This window comes from Cervus canadensis, chromosome 16, assembly GCF_019320065.1.
Source record: "Cervus canadensis isolate Bull #8, Minnesota chromosome 16, ASM1932006v1, whole genome shotgun sequence".
NCBI lineage: Eukaryota > Metazoa > Chordata > Mammalia > Artiodactyla > Cervidae > Cervus > Cervus canadensis.
Window position 1 is genome coordinate 19609786 of NC_057401.1, and position 21548 is coordinate 19631333.

General features: G+C 39.2%; 1 protein-coding gene and 1 non-coding gene across 3 annotated transcripts in view; one reads left to right on the plus strand and one right to left on the minus strand.

Moving 5' to 3' along the window:
• The window catches only part of RAB3C (RAB3C, member RAS oncogene family), a 277405-nt gene that overhangs the window by 82290 nt on the left and 173567 nt on the right, over nucleotides 1-21548 (minus strand). The window lies entirely within an intron of this gene.
• Nucleotides 2330-2401, plus strand: TRNAS-GGA. The gene has a single exon. It is a non-coding gene; the product is annotated as a tRNA-Ser (tRNA).

A 21548-nucleotide genomic window follows, 5' to 3' on the forward strand; every position in this document is an offset into this window, starting at 1 on the left:
TTCCACACTATGATGCTCTGACAGACACTTCTGGCCCACTCTGGTTAGTCCTCACTTATTCAGCTTCTGAAATAGGCAGCTTCAGTCTTTTGAGGCAGATGACTCTCATCTGATTCCAAGTCCACGTAGGAAAGTCTCCTATGTGAGTTCCCAAGGTTATGCTTCTATTGGGTTGGCCAAAATTGCGTTCGGATTTTTCCATAAGATCTTACAGGAAAACCTGAACTAACTTTTCTGGCCAACCCAATACTGCAACATCTTTCTGAAGACAAGCCTCTGTGTGCTGTAATTGTGGCCACTAATTAGGACCAGTATGTACCCTGTTCTAGGCCACACCTATAGCTAGTCAGTCTCCTGGTTCCAGGCACACCTTGCCTTCACCTCTCCACTTTGACTGTTTACAAAATTCTGTTCACCCCGAGGAGGATGGCTCATCCCACTGTTGGCCTGTCCCTCTTAGGACTTTATCTGAAATCTTTATGATGACGCACTTTCCCAGATACACAGTATGAATCTGCTGCTCTCTTGGGAGGACCTCTTTATGGAAGTCAGGTGGTGCATACAAAGCATCCAATACTTTCTTCTGCTGGCTGCTCCTCCTTCCTACCTGGATCTTGACACACTCACTCTTGGCTTCATGGTCATGTGAATGCATCATCATTTTACTGTCATTTAAAAATATTTTACTTCTTTACTGTGTTCTTATGGCTTTCTATACACTATTAACTATGACTTCCTTACCTTATTTGTAAAGTTTGAGCAATTTAGTATTTTTGAGCTGTGAATTCTGAAAATCATGAGAATGCAAATTTAGATCATTATGTTGGAAGTGAGCCATCCAGATTAGTTAGAAATTTCTGGAGTCCTTGGAATGAGTTGGAGTGTTCTTTCATGGGATGTTAGGAAAGGAGATAAAACCGAAAGATAAATACCATGAGCTTGCCTTGTTGCCATCTTTTGTTCTCATGAGGATGAATGGATCCTGGAGAACATTCTGGAGGGACTTGGCTAGAGCTGTCCACCTCTGCCCCTAGTGGTTAGAGAAAGCTACTGCATCACCATGGTGCCTTAGTCCCTTCTTAATGTCCTTTATTAAGAAATAGAAATCTCAGCGTTGATTGTCTGCTCTTCTATTCTAATGCAGAGGCCAACTTAGAGAATGATAATCTTTCAAGTGTTCTCTCTACCCTGATCACCAACCAAGCTTCTCCCTGTGACTCTAGTTTACACACCACAATCAAATCAGATTCTTGAAGCACTGCTTTGAATCTGTCAACCCTTTTGTTTAAAAACCTTCACTAATTCCCTTTTGTTAAATAAAAACTGTGAGTTTTCCTGATCCTGCCATTCAAAGCTGCACTTACCAAACCTCAGCTCACATCATGCTTACTAATGTTCTGTTACCCAGCGTGGTCAACATGGCCAAACGTAGAATCAGTGTGAGGGAACCATATGAGGGTGTGAATATCAGGGTGTGAATTCCAGGAGGTGCTGTTTATTAGGTGTTACCAAAGTCCATCACATCTCTCTGCTATTTACATAGTATTCCATGATTGCTAGTTCCTTATTATAAATTTGAGTTTCTTAAAGCTTCCCTTTTCTCCTAATGCTAACAAATAAGATTTCAGTGCTTAGCCTTGAGAGACCAATTCCTCCACTAACATCTTCTAGTAAAAAAAATCTCAGGAAACAGAGATGCTTCCATTCCTCTTGCCAACACAGATATTTAGACACTATCTTGCTTAATAAAAAAGAATTTGTTCAAAGATAAACTTTCAGTTTTCAAAGGGGAAAGTTGGGGAGGAGGGATAAATTGGGAGTTGGGATTAACATACACACAATACTACATATAGAACAGATAATCAACAAGGACCTAATGTATAATGCAGGGAACTTTATTCAGTATTTTCTAACAATTTTGTGGGAAAAGAATCTGCAAAAGAATGGGTATATGCATATGAATAACTGGGTCACTCTGTTGTACACATGAAACTAATACAGTATTGTAAATCAATTATACTCCAATATATAATAAAAATTAAAGTAAAAAAAAAAGAATTCTGAACTTGAGAACACCCACAAGAGTATCAGTCTTAAACTCTGGCTCACTGTGGAGACTTACGTAACTACACCATTCTTTTCTGATTTCTGCTACTTGAAAACCTGTCCTTGAAAATGTTATTTATAAAAATAGTTACTGAGGACACCTCAACTCCAAAGATGGTCACTAGGTCTTGACAATTTTAACTGTTAACTTCTGAAACGCTGAATGTCTAATTGTTTCCTTGTCTATAAAGTTGTTGCTAAATAAATGTTTTTTAAAGGGGCTTCCCTGGTGTCTCAGATGGTACAGAATCTGCCTGGAATGCAGGAGGCCCAGGTTCGATCCCTGGGTTGGGAAGATCCCGCAGAGGAGGGAATGGCAACCTACTCTAGTATCTTTGCCTGGAGAATTTCATGGACAGAGGAGCCTGGTGAGCTACAGTCCATGGGATCACAAAGAGTCAGATACAACTGAGCAACTAACACACACACACACACAATGTTTTTAAAATATATAAATATTTGTACATTTTTTAGCAACCAAAAGGAGCTTTTTGTACTTTTCACTTCTCCTTACATTTATTAAAGAATAATAAGCCTATGATTCTGACAGATTATGTAATAAAACCAAGAGTTTTGAGAGATTTATCTCATTTAAATCACTAGTATGTAGTTAAATATTTATTTCTCCCTTGACAAATTGGAATCTCTTTTAAAGCAGGACCAATTACATATGTATATCTACATTTATATAAATTATTAAATATATATTCATACTTCAGCATAATTACTTAGCCAGTACCTAACATTATGCTTTTTTCCAACAAGCAAGTGCTGAGTAATTTTTTTAGTAGCTTACCCATGATCTTGGTCCTTATGAAGACATGTGCACGTTGCCTAATTGTTCCTGTTGCAGCAGGAGTTGTTCATACCAAACTTGGGAGTTTGGCCCCTATATGGTCAGATCCTATAATAGCGAAACATTTTCACTGCTATAGAGGCCAGATTACATATGCAGCAAAACATTTTTAGTGTTTTATAAAACACTTGGAGTATTTATTAAATATTTGGGATCATTCTTTAATTAAAAATGTGGATGTGTTAATTATCCTGAGACACGTATGCTTTTGTGTGTTTGAGCACACATGAGTGTGTGTCTTTCAGAATTGAATCTATTCCCAAACTTTAACCATCTCATATTAATTTTATATAAATCACAGAAAGGTAAAAAAACTATTATGATTAATCATAACAAATATTAGTTTTAAACCTACGTTTGGGGTAGGCTGTGGAGTAGGATAAAATTTGTGGTAGCTTTTCTAATTTTACTTCTTCCTGGTAAAGGTTTGAAAAGATCCATGGTCTTTAAAGAAGGAAAACTGTAATACTGGTAAAATGCTTTTTACTAAAGACTTCTTATGATAGGTTCGGGGAACTTTATCTTTTAGAAACATTCAAAAATATGAAACATCTGAGGCAAAGAAGTAGGCCACTTTCAAGAAAATGTGAACTGGATTCAGCCTTGCATCAAGCCCTAAAGATTTTTTTTGCTCTTTGTATTTTGTCAGTCGTCCAGAACGAACACTATTCCAAGCTGTTCTGCTGATTATTCAGCTTCTTTGCCAATATCATTTCTGGGTTACAGACAGTGACTTTTTTTTCCACTCTGGTTGAGAAAATGATTTGAATAATCCATTAGCAGGGGAGAACACCTAACCGCCTGCTATATTGCACACATCTTATCAATGAGTCATCCATAAGGTAACAGAGAGGGTGGTTCATTAATTAAACATCCTACTCTCACCCCAGGGCAGAACGTATTAATAATTACCATCTTTATTCTTTAATAATATTATTCTGTGTTGGAGTGAATAATTAAATTACATAGAAACAACCTAGCAGAGATAATTACAATTATCATTACATAATGAGTAGCAGCATTGTTGTCCATACATTATACTTTTCTAAAAGCTAGATGTGCCTATTCTCGTTTTCACAGAATGTGATTTTAAGGTATAAGCACATTTTATGTGTGATTTAGCTACTGTTTTTCATTAACACCCTTCAGAGTTTCTTATTTTATCAGAAATAATCTGACCAAAATACTTTATATTACTAGTATTCCTTGGTGGAGAACATTAACTGTAAATTCATATCTTGAAGAATCATGCAGATGATTAAGTTTCTTTCAAAGAAACATACATAAACTATTTCACCTCTTAGCAGAAGTTATATAGGGGGATCCTCAGCTACATCCTCATATGACTGAAGAGTAAGTTCATAAAAGCAGAAAGAAATAAAAGGTCCACATCTAATAAAATTATGCACTGGAAGATTAGGTCAGAATTTCAGAAGCTTTCTCAAATCAAATCGAACTCTGACAATGCCTCTTTTTTGTTGTTGTTGAAGATGTGGCTGTCTGGATTCTCTTTATTCATTTATTATTATTTTTTAAATTTGCTAATATTTTATTTTTAATTAATTAATTAAACTTTACAATATTGTATTGGTTTTGCCATACATTGACATGAATCCACCATGGGTGTACATGTGTTCCCCATCCTGAATCCGCCCCCATCACCACCTCCCTCCCCATCCCAGCCCTCTGGGTTTTTAACATTTTTAAAATGTGAACCATTTTTAAAGTCTTCATTGAATTTGTTACAATGTTGCATCTGTTGTTTATGTTCTGGTTTTTTGGCCCGTGAGGCATGTAGGATCTTGGCTTCCCCACCAGGGATTGAACCTGCACTCCCTGTGTTGAAAGGCACAGTCCTAACCCCTGGACCACCAAGAAGTCCCTTGGATTCTCTTTATCTTTTAAAGCAGATATAGTTTCCCAATGTCATTTACTCTCTCAGAGACGAGCATGAGGAAGAGAGCAGCATGTGTTCAGCATCCTCTCTGAGTCTGTGCTAGGAAGGACCCGTGTGCACACGCTTCAAGGTTTTAATGCTGGTGACTCCTTGCATGCATCTCTAACCCTGACCTCTCTCCTAAGCCCCACATCAAATATCTAACTGCCAATTCAACACTGCTTGCTTGGATGTCTGGTGGAAATTGCAAATACGAGCAATCGAAAATATATCCCATACACTGCTACCTCAACCCTCTTCTGATTCACAGTGCTGCCCAAAGCCGACCTCTTGCAGTCTTCCCCCAACTTACTGCCACCATCATCTGCCCTGGAGCTCAGGATGCAAACTCAGGAGCCACTCATGGTTCCTCCTGCTCTGTTCTGTCACCGTGATGTCCTGCCTGGCTTACTTTCAGAATCTGTTCTGAATCTGCTCACTGTCCCTTCCCCCAGGACCACTGCTTGGCCCATGTGGACATCACATCTTACACAGACTGTGGTCCCAGCCTCTTCATGGGTCTCTGGGTTTCCTTTCTTGGATTCCCACACTCTAAGCTCTACATAGCAGTGGGAGGGATCTTTTCAAAATGCAAGCATTAGGACACTACCTTGGCCTCGAGTAACACAGAAGAGCCATGGCCTGAGGAGCCCTCTGAACCAGATGCTGTACCTCTAACACTCTTGCCCTTGCCCTCTGGGCCCCAGCCACCCAGGCCTTCTAGTCCCTTCTGGACTCAGCAAGCTCCTGGCTGCAGTTCTCCCACTTGCTGTTCCCTCCTTTGCCTGGAATGCTCCTCCAGCCCTAGACAGTCTTCACATGGTCAGCCTCTTCTTGTCATTCACATCTCCCCTCGACTGCTACTTCTCCACCTAGCAGGCTCTTACCAATTTTATGTTAAATGAATGACTAGATCCTAATGTATGAAAACGCAGCAAATGCATCCCTAAAATCAGGTTCTGACAAAATGGAATTTAAACCCTCCTCAGTGGTGCCATCAATGTAACAGGGTAAGAAGTACCCAGATCAAGAATCTTCCTACTTTTTTTTTCTTTTTTGAGCACCTAGGTAACTGGACGTGCTCCCTGCTCAGTCCATAGCTCCACCCCAAATGTCCTACAGGCTTCAAAGTCATGTGCATGACCGGCCCCTGCCTCCACAATGACCTCTCACCCTGCACCCTGCCCCTTGACCCCTCTATACCAGTCACAGCCTCTTCTTGCTGTTCCTACAGGCTTACTGCACACATTTCAGGCTTGGAGCTTTTGCACTAATGGGTCTGGAATTCTCTGTCTCAGGGGATGGCTCCTTCTTTCCATTCAGAGTTCAGCTTCAAAATCAGTTCCTCAAAGAGGCATGCATGACCACTGAGGCTAAAGCAGCCTCTCACATTATTTTAATTTAATTCTCTGCATAGCCCTTATCACTGGTATTTTTCTTGTTTATTTTCTTCCCTTACCACCAGGCCATAAATTCCAGTGTCTCTCTTCTTTCTTCTGTATCCCCAGGGCCTGGAATAATGCCTGGCAAATAGTAGGTGATTAATAAATATTTGGTGAGTATGGATATGACCCTAACTAATTTGGTGCCTTGAAGCCACTGAGTTCATAAGAAGCACTATTTGAAATATTAGCCAAATGCTTATCTCTCCCACCCAAATCTCCAACTGATTAGTAAAGTGATACTAGTCTTTTTTTTTTTGCATAAAAATATTCCTCTTTCAACCCAAACTTCTCTATAGACTCTCTCTCACAGTTGTAGTATATTTTCTCTTTTTCTTTGAAATGAGCAATGGCTATGTTTTATTTATCTGTTTGCAGCACAGAGCAGAGTGTCTGACACACAGCAGGTGCTCAATAAATATTTATTGAAAGAATGAATGAATGAAAAAAAAAAAGCATCTAGAATAAAGCTAAGGATCTGCTGGCTGGGTGCCCACTGGAACTGTAGAATGAGATAAAGCTAGATGGCTTGGCAAAGGCTCAGCCCACCTTTCTTTCTAGCTGAGAATTATCAAGTGAGTTACTTTGGCCTGATTTCTGAAATCTGGCTGCCTGCATCCCTTTAATTCACTAGAAAACTGCATACCTTCTTTACAAACTGTTGGTCTGTTGTGAAGATATCACAGATAATTTGGCTTTCTCTTCAACTAACAGCATCAGCAGAATTTAGCTTTCTCTGAAATCCAGAGCACTTGTTGGATTTCCAGGCCAAGGTTCTGAAATCTCCTGTACTGTGTCTCCTCCCAGGTTTTGTGGTCCTATGTTCACGCATCAGATTCAGAGATGCTGTCCTCAGTCCCCTGAAGTCCACTCCCTCCCTCTTCCTCACACCCTGTGGAAGCTGGGCCCCTCACTTGGATGTTGGGAATCAGCTCCTGCCTGTGTCTCCCGGCTGGATATCAGCTTGTACATCACAGCCTGTACTAGCGTGTACGGCCTAACAGGTATGTCTTATTGCCTTTGTACCTTGGCACTAAGCCATTACCTAGTCTGGTTCATAGAGGAGCTCTGGCATCAACAACCCCTTCTTCTAACAGTGCCAGAACATCTGGATATCCATCTCCTCAGTTGATCATTTGCTGCCTTGGATTTGGCATTAATCTTCTCATAGTTCCATCTGGCACTATTGGATAGCTTTGTCTCTGGATTCTCGCCTTGGACCTACAGTCTTATTTATGCACTTTATTTCAGTTTTATTTTTTGCTATCATGTTCATCTGTAAGTGGCTGATTAGATCAATGCTAGATGATCTATCACAGAGTGAAATGTTGTATGACCATGAAAAGGATGACGTCAATTATGAAAAAGACTGGCATGGAAAGATCCCAACAGTGTATTTTTGAATAATAATAATATCAGGTTGCAAAATAATATGTTCAGTATCATTCCATTCACATTAAATTATACAGCTCTCTAAAGAGAAGCATGGAATTTTTTCCAAGAAATATCAATGGAGGTAAGATTACAAGCATCTGTGCTTTCTTCTTTATCCATGATGATGCATTATTTACATTTTCTAAAATGAGTATGTGCTCTCTTTCTAAATAGACAATCCAACTAAAAAGAGGAAAGTAAGATAAACATTATGGCAGGGACCTTTTACACAACCATTTCTTCTCTGATCTTCAGTAAAGCAAGTGGAAGGAAAATGTTAGCTGAGGGAGGTGGAGATGGAAAAGTCAGGGATAGTCTAATAGTCCAGGCCTCCAAAGGCAGGCTGGATCTCTGCGCCTGATCCCACTGTAAGAGCAGAAGGTGCTGGCTGTAAATGCATTTACTGTGCCTAGAAAGTTAGGGGTCTGTTCACTATTAACTTTACTTCCCCCAAACAGTACATAATCTGTCATTTTTAAAAACAGCTTATCTTTCTTTTCACTTTTTAAAAGTTGGTTTTCTTGACAGTTTTGAAGAAAGTCAATTGAATTTTGGAATACAGTATTTTAAAAGTATATTTTATCAAAAAAGTTAGTGCTTGAAAATAGTAAATATGATATGCATTGCAAAAAGAAACTCTTTTAAGGCCAGTTGTTAAGTGTTAACTCCTCAACACTTCCTTCTATTAGGATAAAGGTCATAACAGATACTAGGAAGTGTTGAAAAGAGAAATAGTTGATAAAACCACTCCATGGAAATATTCACCCTGAAAGCCCCCAACATAAGTACACAGCGGCTGCTTTCTAAATGTCAAGGCCCGGCTGCACATACCACCCTGCATTCTGACCTACAGACCTTGACCATGGCCACACGGGATGGAGGTTAGATCCAGAGACATCTTCAGAAAGCTAGGCCTTTGTAAATTTACACAGAGGGGAGATTCCTGGTCCTCAGGCTGAAGGAGAAACTGAAGGAGACCTTCCTCTTTTCTGAAGTTTGACACTCCTTTTCTATATCCATACAGTACACATTTAGGGCTTTCCCAGTGGCTCAGATGATAAAAAGAAATCTGTCTGCAATGCAGGAGAAGCTGGTTCAATCCCTGGGTTGGGAAGATGCCCTGGAGAAGGAAATGGCAACCCATTCCAGTATTCATGCTTGGAGAATCCCATGGACAGAGGAGCCTGGCAGGCTGCAGTCCATGGCAGCGCAGAGTCAGACACGACTGAACAACTGAGGATGTACGTACTATATTACACATTTATGAGTTGGGTTCTACCAAGGGATCTAAAAGTTTGATGCATGCCAAAAAAAATGCTGGTTTATTTTAATATTGGCCAATGTTACTTTTTCTTACTTTTAAAATAATTAATTAAAAATAAAAGCTTATCCAATTAGAGGAACATGACCACACCTGGGGTAAGCTTGGCGAGGCTCCCTGAGGATGAGTAAAATTAGCAGAGCTGGATGCAGCCCCTGCGGCTCCTGACTTCCCCTCCCGTGTTCTTCTGCTCTGTCACCTGTCCCACAAGGAATTTCCCGACACTCGCATATGTCCCGTTAGGATGCCACCAGGCATTTCTCTCTGCATTGGCATATTCGTTCTGCTGTATTTCTTTTTCTGCTTGCGAGGCAAAAGAAAATGGCTTTCTTCTCTAAATCATTGGGCTTCCATTTCTAAATCATAGGAACGCAAATTTTTATTCAAGGTCTATCTTATGAACTTGAGAGGTGGGAAGTTCTTCAGTGAAAGCTGAAATGGAGTGATAAGCCCGCAGAATGTGCAAAGAGCTTGGTCATCTGTTCCTTGGCGACAGCAGTGTGCAAACTCTCATCACACGGGTTGGATGACACCACCAGGAGGGCCGGAGGCTGCTTGGAAAGACCCAAACCTACTTATCTAGTGCTGGAAGGCTGGTTTCAGCCTGGGGCCAGATCCTGTTTCCCATTGTTTTAATACCTATGGGGGAGGTGCTTTGGCGAAAATGCACTTTTGGAGATCTTCTTTTCAAAGAATCATACTGCTGGAGGTGGTTAAGAAGCATCTAATATCACTCCGTGATTCATCGAAGAGAAAAATGAAGCATAATCTTTCAGACTTTGCCTAAGTTTACAATAAAGCAGAACTGGGGCTTGATGCCAAGGTAGCCTTAAATGGATTATCAGATTCAAAGGCCTAAGTACAGATACATTTTAGTCATAATATTTATAATGTGGGTTCTCTGGGTCTACAATTTTATCTGTTTTTCCCTTTTTATTCCCCATCCCACCCCCACCTCCCACCAACTCTAGTTTCTTAACACAAGTTGTTCCAAATATGGAGGAAGCCAACCTCAGCTTGGTTAAAATATCAACCTTTTATCCATTATGATAAAAAGTTTTATAGAAGCAGATGGTAAACCTAGAGACAAGAGGAGGTAATGAGCCAATTTAATTTTTAAAAAGTATCCTAGTTTCCATAACTAGTTGCAAAGAGTCTGACATGACTTAGCCAATGAACAACAAATAGCAAATTAGATGTAGATATACAAACTTTTAATGTGCTTCAAACTTTAAGTAAGAATGATTGAATAAATATAATTTAATGAGAACAGACATAAAATGTAGTTAATGCTGATAGACTGTTGTCACTGGAGATATATTCTGTATATTCATGATATGTTATAACCACATTTTAGCAACATATAGTCAACAGAAGTATTGGGTTGGTCAAAATGTTCATTTCTGTAACATGTTACAGAAAAACCCAGATGAATTTTTTGGCCAACCCAATAATATATCAAGATTTACTAATTTGATTTGTAAAAACCATTTTGTGTTTTAATGGATAACTCTGCATTATCTACAATATACCCTTTTGGGTTATCAGATTCTAGTTCTACTCAATGTCTTTGAGCTAATTTGCAACTCTTTGTAAATGATAAGTATCTAACTGAGCTCAGTCCTACCTGGTAGTGACTTAACTGACTTCTTCCCTCTTGTGGGACAAACAGCTATGTTCCCTTTTGTGACTCATCTCACGATTGTTTACCTCCATATAAATTCATGCTTTTCTGACTTTTCCTTTGAAACAGTTATAACACCTGCTTACTTCGCTCATATGCGTAAAGTAACTTTTTCAGAATGCATTCACTTTACATCTGTCTAAAAGTCAAGGCTATACCTTTTGCTGAAAATCATTTAACAGATACTAAATAAGAAGTATTTATATTGTAGTTTCCTTAGAAGGCTAGTTATTGGTGGGAAAAATCCATCACAAGGATAAATGAATAGTGATGAAAAGTAAAAATAAAATATTTTCCATTAAGGAAGACAATTTGACATATTTATGAACTAAATCTTAGGAAGGAAAGAAACCTTACAAAATATCTTGTATCTTTAAATCTTCCAAGAATAAAATGATAACAGCATGTTTAAGAAAGTAACAACCACTGCCTCGATCTCAGCTGTTTGATATGGCAGCCTTCAGCCACAAAGTCGCCAAACTGAGATGTGCTGTACATGTAAAATGAACACTGGATTTTGAAGATATCATACAAAAAAGTGTAAAATATCTCAATCATAATCTTGATATTGTTTACATGTTGAAATGATAACATCTTAGATAACGTGCATTAAATAAAATACTTTAAAAATTAATTTTACATATTTCTTTTTGCTATTAAAATGGGACTGATAGGGAATTATAAATTAGTTATACGGCTACTGGATAGTTCTGGTAAAGAGAATTAAACCATAAATTCAATATTTTACTAGATATTATTGCCATATTCTTGGGTTACAATATCTATGCAGGAGAAAAGGAAGAAAGGTCATAAATTTAAGAACAGTTACCTGGGAATTCATACAAAATTAATACGCTTCTTCTGTGAACAATCACATAACATTTGGCTGTCATTGTTTATGATATATAAAGACAGAAAAGATCATGAAACAGCTGCCTGCTGTAAACAGTTCAAAGACCAATAAGCATATATTTAGTTTTGTTGTACCTTTTGTAATTGATGGAAAGCTAGTAAAACGTGAAGTTGTGTGTGTGTCTATGTGTGTGTGTGGGTAGTGGGTCAAAGTTTCAGGTTTCCATGAGGAAATGAAAAGAGCTGAGCATTCAAAATGAAGAAGGAGGTACAAACTTGACTAATCTTTCTAGAGATATGATTGGTTATCTTGGAAAGAGTTTAAATTCTTTATCAAACAAGATACTGAATTTTTTTTTTTAGCAAAAGTAGTAGATGGATTTAAGCTGTTTATCATTCTAAAATGACAAATAATGTTTGTGAGTATTGCAAATACATACATTAATGAACTGCATAATTTTCATTTGTAATGGAAGAACAAGTTGTATGACTATCCAGTTAAAATCATGACTGTGAGAGATAAACTTTTTCAGGGACTTAACTTTGATATATTTTTACTAAAAGAAAATATTACACTGTTTTTTCCAATTACAAATAATAAATATATATTATAAAAAGTATTCAATCAACATATAAGAAATAAAAAAAGCAGAATGTAATCTCTGCTCTCAGACCCACTCCCTTTATCAGAGATGTTCACAGTTAGCAGTTTGGTATGTATCCTTCTAAATGTGTTCGTGCCGTGTGTGTGTGTGTGTGTGTGTGTGTGTGTGTGCATATGTGTGAAAGAGAGAGAGGAGAGGGGGAGAATGGGATCATATAACTCATATTGTTATATAAACTGCTTTGTAAATGCATACATAATGTCTTTCTTTGGAAAATTACGATATATAAGTAATACTCATATTTCTCAAGACTTTTCACTGACAGTCTCCACTGCCTATAGTACTAAGTACTGGGCCTGTTGTACTGGTGGTGTTAGACATGTGTCCTTGCCATGTCTCTGGTAACTAAATTGCAAGCTCCTTGAGGGCAGAATCAAGCTGTATTTAGATGAACCATGGCATCTAGCATAGAGCTAGGTCCACGATGAGCTCTCAAGTATATTTTCTCAACAACAGATTATTTCCTGTGAATATTAACCAATTATACAATATCCTGAACACAATTCAAGAAGGGGAAACCGGCAAATTTCTTAGTTAATAATTGCTCACATTCCAGCAGGAGTGTTAAGTCTAGGCTTCTGGCATCCCATTCTTGACACTCAAAATTTCTGAAAGGAGCCTTAGACAGCATCAGAGGATCACTGCACTGAGGTGCTTTACATATAGTAACCATTTCATCCTTACAATAACCTTGTAATGTAGGTACTTTTGAAATTCCCATTTTACAATGAGGAATCTGATGCAAAGCATTAAGTAGTGGCATTGGGAACTAAATCCAAGCTTCTAACTTCAGAATTCGCACTTTCAACCCCTATTGTTAAACTGAGGCGGTTATATTCCAAAAGTTTCATGACTTTTCCATACAGTCATGGTGGATGACAAGCTAAATTTTTCATGCAAACACACACCAAAATCTTATTGACACACAAGTCCACTGCTCATTTATCTTGATAATGATGCCCTTTATCTTACTCATAAAGATGCACACTCCCCACAGCAGAGAGAAAGGCAAGGATACTCATAAAGATGCACACTCCCCACAGCAGAGAGAAAGGCAAGGAGGCTGAGTCGGCATGTCCAAAGTAAAGGGTGAGGGGCTGGGAGTCAGGATGGGATAGGTCTCTTGTCTAGGTCAGAAACCCTTGCCTTGGGTTCCCTGTGTAGCTTCTATTAGTTCCATTTTAGCAGTGATATTTTTAATAACAAAGAGCAGCACTTGAATGCATTGCTCCTCTGTGGCCTAATTTTCATCTTCTAAATTTGCCATCATGTACTTTATGCTCTTTTAAGCTAAATGACTTATCACTAATTAATCAGGACTGTGATGCTAAATTTTGACCACAAAGAGCAGACCAAAGCCAAGTCACCTGGCTTTCAGTTAATTGGAAAAATTAAATGGATGAGTGAAGTCAGTTCTTCCAGGTATAAATAATGTGCTCTACAATCCATCTATTTACAGGCATCAGCAGACATAGTTTAATAGCGGCAGGCTCTAAAACTGGTCTATCCTCTTCTTCAATATGTGGCTACAGCTACAGTGTCAAGTTGATAGTACAGAAAGTAGAATCAAATACGCTAAATATTATAAGGAATTTTATGTTGAATTTTATCAAGGTTATCTTTACTTCTGAGGACAAATTCTCTCTCATGCATGTACCCACTCGCTCTTAGCAAAATAGTTACTGGTATCTACCATGTGCCAGGCACTGGGCGTGTGGTGGGGAACTAGGGAATCAGGGTGTATGTGCCACTTCCGATGTGTCATGGCAATGCTACTCCTGCCGCCTGGATGCAGGAAACAGCTGGTGCTCTGGCTAACCTGTACCATTAAATATGGGCTTCACTTCCTGCCTCCTTGCCCTGTCCCCACGGCATCTGGGCTGGAATTCTCTTGTATAGCCTCCCCCCGGGCCCTATGCTTAGCACTGTGGTTACACCTGTCATAGCACCTTGCCTACTTAACTTGTTTGTGTCCTTCACTGGAATCTCCATTCCACTGAGAACAGGTGCTGTTTTGTCCATCACTGTTTTCTATGGCCTGGCACATAACGCATTCTTACTAAATGTCTGTTGAGTGTTTGCTGTAGATGGTATTATTTTGTGTTAACTACCTCGGTTTGGCTATTTGTTCATTTTCTTTTTATTGGAGTATAACTGCTTATAAAGCTGTGCTAGTTTCTGCTGCACAACAAAGCGAATCAGCTATGTGTGTATATTTACATATATTCCCTTCTTCTTGAACCTCCCTTACACCTCCCCCTGCCCCATCCCACCCCTCTAGGTGTTCACAGAGCACGGAGCTGAGCTCCCTGCCCTACCCAGCAGCCTCCCACTAGCTAGCTATTGCACATATTTTAGTGTATATATGTCAACACTACTTTCCCAACTGGTCCCACCTCCCCTTTCCCCCGCGGTGTTCACATGTCCTTTCTCTACACCTGCATCATAATTCCCACCTTGCGAGTAGATTCATCTGTACCACTTTCCTGGATTCCATATATATGTGTTAATAGATGATATCTGTTTTCCTCTTTTGGACTTACTTCACTCCATATGACAGACTCTAGGTCCATGTGCATCACTGCAAATGACCCAGGTTCATTATTTTTTATGGCCGAGTAATATTCCATTGTATATATGGACCACACTATTTGGTCGTTTTTTGGGTTGTGGTGTAAAAGTTACTGATATGCACCCACAGTTGGGAAATTTCTAATCTCAAGGCTGTACCTACAAAGGGTGCTACAGTAGGGGTATGCTCTGGTCCTCCTTGGAAGGCTGCTGCAACTAAGCTGGAAGAAGATCATGGAAAAGCAAAAGAAGAGAAAAATGCCCTGAACATCTGCCCGGAGAAACACCACTCAAACATTCATGACAGACCATTATGAAGCTGTCCCCCTACCATTCTATTTAATCATGGCTATAGCCTCTGTGTTATCTTGGGAATCATCCTCTATCCTAGCTCCTGTTTTCTTTTTTCTCTCACAGCCTTTTTCAGAACCAGTAACTCTTTTGATACCTTACTTATTATGTACTTATTTGTTGATATCTCCCCCATTTGACTCCCTGAGGGTAGGGACTCAGTACCCTCAGGTCCTAGGACAGTTCTCAACATGTTGGTGTTTGATAGACAAGTCATTCTAGACTATCAGTTCAGTTCAGTCACTCAGTCATGCTGTCTTCAAACTTCTGGATATACTTACACACAATATATCTGTAAAAAATGGAGAAGTATGGTTGCACCTATGTTTTGCTCCCAGTTGCATCCCCACAATGTATCAGAGTGCCTTGCTTACTCTAGACACTCAATAAATAACCATTGAATAAATGAGTAAATAAACCATTCAATTAAAATTCTATTTCAAGTTTATAAACCATTGGGAAAAACTGGAATTCATAGGTCCACACTGATGATAAACAGATACGTAAATAAATAAATGGGAAAATTTCGCTTCAAGCAGAATATTGAGAGCTGGTGGCAGATGGGGAAGGAGTGCTGAAATTGGAAAATCTTAATTTTGTACATATTTTATTAAAGATTGGATCAGGCAAGAGGCATCAATGGATGCTAAACCTAGAGGGAAATCTTGATGAGGAATTAGCTATTAGCATGGCTTTAAAGTGCCTCCCAACAGACAGCTTATTAGTTATGAGGGAGAAAATTAAACAGTAATTATCTAGTGGAGAAATCAAAAAACACTCGACTGGCTGATTAGAGTCAACATCACCATAGAGGGACAGATGCACGCGGTGTCCCTCCAGATGTGATAGCCTGAGAGGGATGCAACATCACCTGTGCAGTGTTCCAGATAAGAACATATAACCTGAGTGTGATCATGAGGGGCTATGAGGCGAGTGAGGAATATTCTATTTCAAAATGGGGAGAGGTGGTGCTACTCTGGTATCTCCAAAACATCAATATTAGAAAAGACAAAGAAAGGCTGGAGAACTTTTCCATGTTGAAAGAGGTTAAAGACACATGGCAAACAAATGTGATCCCTGCCCTTAGACTGGATCTTCTGCTGGAGGGGAGAATGTTATAAAGCAGCAGACCCCAACCTTTTGGGCACCAAGGACTGCCTTCATGGAAGACAATTTTTCCACAGACCAGGAGTACCGAGGAGGTTTGGGGGTGATTCAAGTGCATTGCATTTATTGTGTACTTTATTTCTGTTATTATTACAGCAGCTCCACCTCAGATCATCAGGCATTAGATCCCAGAGCTTGGGGACCCCTGGTTAGGTCAACTGATAAAACTAAAATATAAAAGATAGACTAGATGAGAGAATTCTATAAATGTTAAATGTGTTTACAGTTTTAGGAAGTATATGCATTGATGTTTGGGATAAAGGGCCATGAAATATGTAACATACCTCCAATTCCTCTAGAATAAAATTATACGTATAATAAAATGTACATAATGCATATGGAGAGGAAGAGCCAGAGAGAGAAAGGGTGCATACAAATCACAGAGCCAACCATGTAAAATGTTAACAAGTGATTCTAGGTTAAGGGTATATGAGTGTATGGGTGTTCTTTGTACTATTTTTATATTTACAAATTATCCATAATTGAAATTATTTCCAAATAAAAAGCCAAAAAATAAAAGAAGGTAAAAATATATCAAAATGTATAAATAATTACAAAAAATAAAAGTTACTTCATTAAATACTTGTATAGGTTTTAATATTTCATGGGTTGATGAATACCACATTAATCTGAATGATAAATTCATAAACCTTATTTTGCATGCTAAAATGGTTTAACTTCTAAAAGGAAAGTATAATAAAATCAGCAATAATGGGAAAGTTTGCATACTAATGCACACTACTCAGAAGTCCCCATACTCAGCAGTTCTTTGGGTTCCAAAATGCTGCCCATTGGGAATTTTCAGTATGGAAGCCTCCCCTGCCTGACAGAAGCATCACCGAGGAGAAACACGAGACCAGACAGTAGGCATTCCCCTCCCCAAACACCGCATTATCCAGATGCCCCCAGCTCCTCCCGCCCATCCTGCCTGCTCTCAATCCTGACATCCAGTCCCGTCCAGCCTGGCAGCAGCCCAGGAGATACAGCCACTTCGGTGGTCAGACATGCAATTACTAGGAGTGACGTACAGTTGGTAACCGTACCCTAAACACGAACATCATTTCACAACGCGCAACGCACAAAGTGCGTCCTGCCCCGAGGAACAGCAATCTATGCTCGATGAAAACAAATAGCCAGATTAAAGGGAAATGTTAATTGGAAGTAGCCAATTAAGTTTTTATTATGTCAGATTAGTTCAGGCTTACAAGCACATTAAATCAGGACATCAAAAGGCATGGCCCTAGAATAATAAGTTAGAAACCAGCGCTGTCACGCAGTTTCTCTGGAAATCGTTCGCCTGCGCCCTTCTGTTATCCTCGGGAATACAGCCCTCTTTGTCACAGCCTTGTGTGACTGCCATTTGGGGGTGGGGGTGGTTGTTTAAGTGATCAGAGAATGACTTCCAGTCAATAACACATCAGCTGTCTCAGCTCCAATTGTATGTCTTATATTCAGGGTGTTGAAGCCAATCCGATTTTTTTATCACTTTTTTTTCCCCCTTTTTTGGTTTCCCTGCCCATGTTGCTTGGAATTTAACTTGGGCTGACAAAAAAGGTTTTATTGATTTATGCAGGAGAGAGAGAGAGAGTGGGGAGGGGGGAGAGAGCAACAGAGAGAAATGCCAACTAAAGACACAAGCAGATTTAGATTCAGCATGCTGGATGATGCTGGGTGACCCAAGATGGAGGTGGTCACAGGCAGTGCTCAGTGTAACAGACATTACATAGAATGTATGTCATTTCTCATTCTGGATTTTGTGCTTTAGTTGCTTGTCTTTCAAGAAGGAACACTGTGTTAATGCATTCAACATCATATAAACAATAATATTTCTGGTTCCTCTTTGCTGCTGTCTCTCCTTGAGGCTGGCACAGTTATATGAACATTTGTCCTGTTTATCCTTGGCCTAGGGTAATTACCACCATCAGTGTGTTAGGGAGGGGGCGGGGTATGTTGCCCCACCTCACCCCAGACAAAGATTATCTCTGCCTTGTATCTCCTGACTAGATTGGCTCTGGGCTGTACACCTATTCGTGTTGAGTGTGACACTGACTCTGACCTCTTTTCACTTCGGCAAGCATTTTTCTAACATCTGCCATGTGGAAGGTACCTGAGTTGGGACAAGCTGAACTAGAAATCATAATAAGACATAAGACTTAGTCCTATAATAAAAAGCTTGCCTCTCTGACAGCGTTATCTAGATCACAATTGTTAAATTGCTTTGGTTACATAGATTATTTAGCATGTTTCTACAGGATCTTTGTTAATAACATGGACAGTATAATAATTGTGTTGTAAAGTCCAAGTCCCAACTAGAGAGAAATAGAGTATATATATTGCACATTTCACTCGGCATAGCAGAGATGAGAATTAACCCTGTAAATGCCAGGTTTTAATCTTTCATGATGGACGGCTTCTCCAAATAGCTTGCACATGATTTCCTCTCTCAGATGGAAGAATCCACTTGTTCCAGTTCTACATACCCCCTCCCCCAATCTCTAGCCCTCCCCCCTCACTCCCCAGATAGCTGGAATCCAGCATCTGACACATTTTGGCCCACTGGTGTTAGCTAACAATTATTCTTCCCCTTTCTTGAACAAAGAAAATAAAACCTTTCAATGCTGAAACATGTAAAGGGCTACAGTCTGGGGAGGAGGGAAGCTGAGGGGCCTGCTAGTGAAGAGAGATGTCTCTGCTCCCTTCCCAGGCATCCATCTGTCCATCAGCCCCATGATGACCAGTGCATCCACGACACGTCCGACACCGCTGCTCTTCTTCATTCCGTTTCTTCAGTCTTTCTCTCCTATCACTCCCCACCCTGCTTCTGGTCTTGAGGCCTTCTCTGTACAGGGTCAGTCAGTGGCCTCGGCCTTTGGCTTCTCTGCCCTGCTACACCAGACACTGAACTAACCTTATAGCATCTCTCTGCTCAGCCTCAGTTCTCCCAACCCCTTCCAGATGCTCAGAAGTCCCCTTCCTGCCTTAAAAGCAACTGTAGGTGCAGGGGAGAGTTGGAGGCATAGGATTATTTCTGGATCTGAATAATTTCAGGAAAGCTAGAGGTTCTGGAAAACTAGATAATGGGTAGTAGAGGGTTTACTCTATTTATAAATGGATAAGAACACTATTTTTAAGAAATGGCTGCTTAAAATCCATGATTCAGGAATCAGGAAAAGCATGTGAGATCTCTTTCCTTAAAAAAAAAAAATCTTGCTTCTTTTGGGTCAGAAAAAGTTAATTCTATAGTTCAGTTAAAAGATGCCTCTACAGAGATCAAAATGATAGTCCCCACTAGTTTCCTTCACACATTTTAAAATAAATTCAGGCTCCAGACAGGACACCCACCTTAGCAGATAATTATTCTCCTTCAGCAGCAAAACATCAAGCTTCAAATAACTAATTGATTCAATGAATATTTATGAATCTTGGAGGAAGTTTAAGCAGGCTCAAAACATCCTATTAACCATTTTTCTAATAGGAATGTCATTTTTTTAAATGATTCCTTTTCAGTCTTTAAGGTTCAAGTTAAACCTGACCCTGCCTGGGATCCTAAAGTAACGGCTCTCTCATCTCAACTGACATGAGGCATTTAGCCTCATTCCTTACATGGAGTTAAGTCATCAACAACTATTTTCAGATTGGGAGTGAATTTCCATAATTTAATCTTTTGAGAAGCTGGTATATGATTACATTATTCAAGTAACATACTATATGTTAAATTGATGAATAAATCTGCATTTTAGGTAGTTAAGAATGAATAAAGTTGAGAAAAATAGAGTAAGGGGAATTTCAGTGCTTATACTTTTCCCCAAAGCTGTATTATTGCTTTCTTTTTTGATACTTCACTAAATAGCTGGAGAAAGTCCATCAGCAATCAGTTCCCATTTGGAATCAACCAAAAGAGATAACTATCGAGAATTCTCATTGATTGAAATCACTGCTGGTACATCAGAAAACCTTGAGGATTAAGGGTTTAAGATGAACATATGCAAATGTTCAGCATAGACTACATGTCTCTTCCTTTGCAAACATCATTTTTTTTTACTGCAGTTGATTCAATGAGTTTCCTGCACTGTGATTCTGAACCCTTTTTATCCAAGACAATCCCAGATCTTTTCTTAGATTCCTTATGGATCACTGGGGGCTGATACCTTGGTCTTTTCTCAGAACTGAATTGCAGTTCTACTATCAAGTTATAGCAGTAGTATTCTGTGAACGGGGTCATTATTTCTTCTGCTAGGGATACTGCTAAGTTGACAGATTTGTTGCTAAATATTTATAGAATAAGGGAAATAGAAAGTTATTAAGTAGGCTCAAGAGGTGATTTCAGTATGGAGTTATCTTGAATTTCACTTTCAAGCCCTAGTCTGAGTTTAAAAAGTGGGTTTTTTTTTTTTTTTCAAACTTTGAAATAATTTTATTACCAATTTAGGAAAGTCTAGAGTTCTAAATACACTTAACATTTCCCTGAGTCAGAAATCAAAGTAATGATACTGAGCCTGCAAACCAATTTCCACATTCACTTTCGCAATTTATTATGCTTACCTCTGCTACTTTGTTTTGAAGTATAGCTAAAAAGGCAATGTTCAAGAGGCTTCGAATTAAGGAAAATCAATAATTACACCTCTGACCTACATTTAAATCATTAGTACACAGTTCTATTTAAAAATATGTAAATAGCATGTTTAATTCAGCATTCTGGGAAACAATTAAATATTTCACAAATACAAGGTCAAGTTAGTCAAATAAGCTCTTCATTCACATACTATATGTAATGCCAGAAGGTCTCTCTCCTCTTCCTCATAAACCCCCATTTAGGCTCCTGTTCAAACCTTTCGCCTTACTCTATCTTGTGTTCTGTCCCCTGACCTCCTCTCAGCCTCCCTGACTTAGCTCTATAACTACTCCTTCCGTGAGCTATTTTGCTGGTTGTAACTCATGTTTGCTTTGCCAATAAAGGTCCGTTTAGTCAAAGCTATGGTTTTTCCAGTAGTCATGTATGGATGTAAGAGTTGGACTATAAAGAAAGCTGAGTGCCAAAGAATTAATGCTTTTGAACTGTGGTGTTGGAGAAGACTCTTGAGAGTCCCTTGGACTACAAGGAGATCCAACCAGTCCATCCTAAAGGAGATCAGTCCTGAATATTCATTGGAAGGACTGATGTTG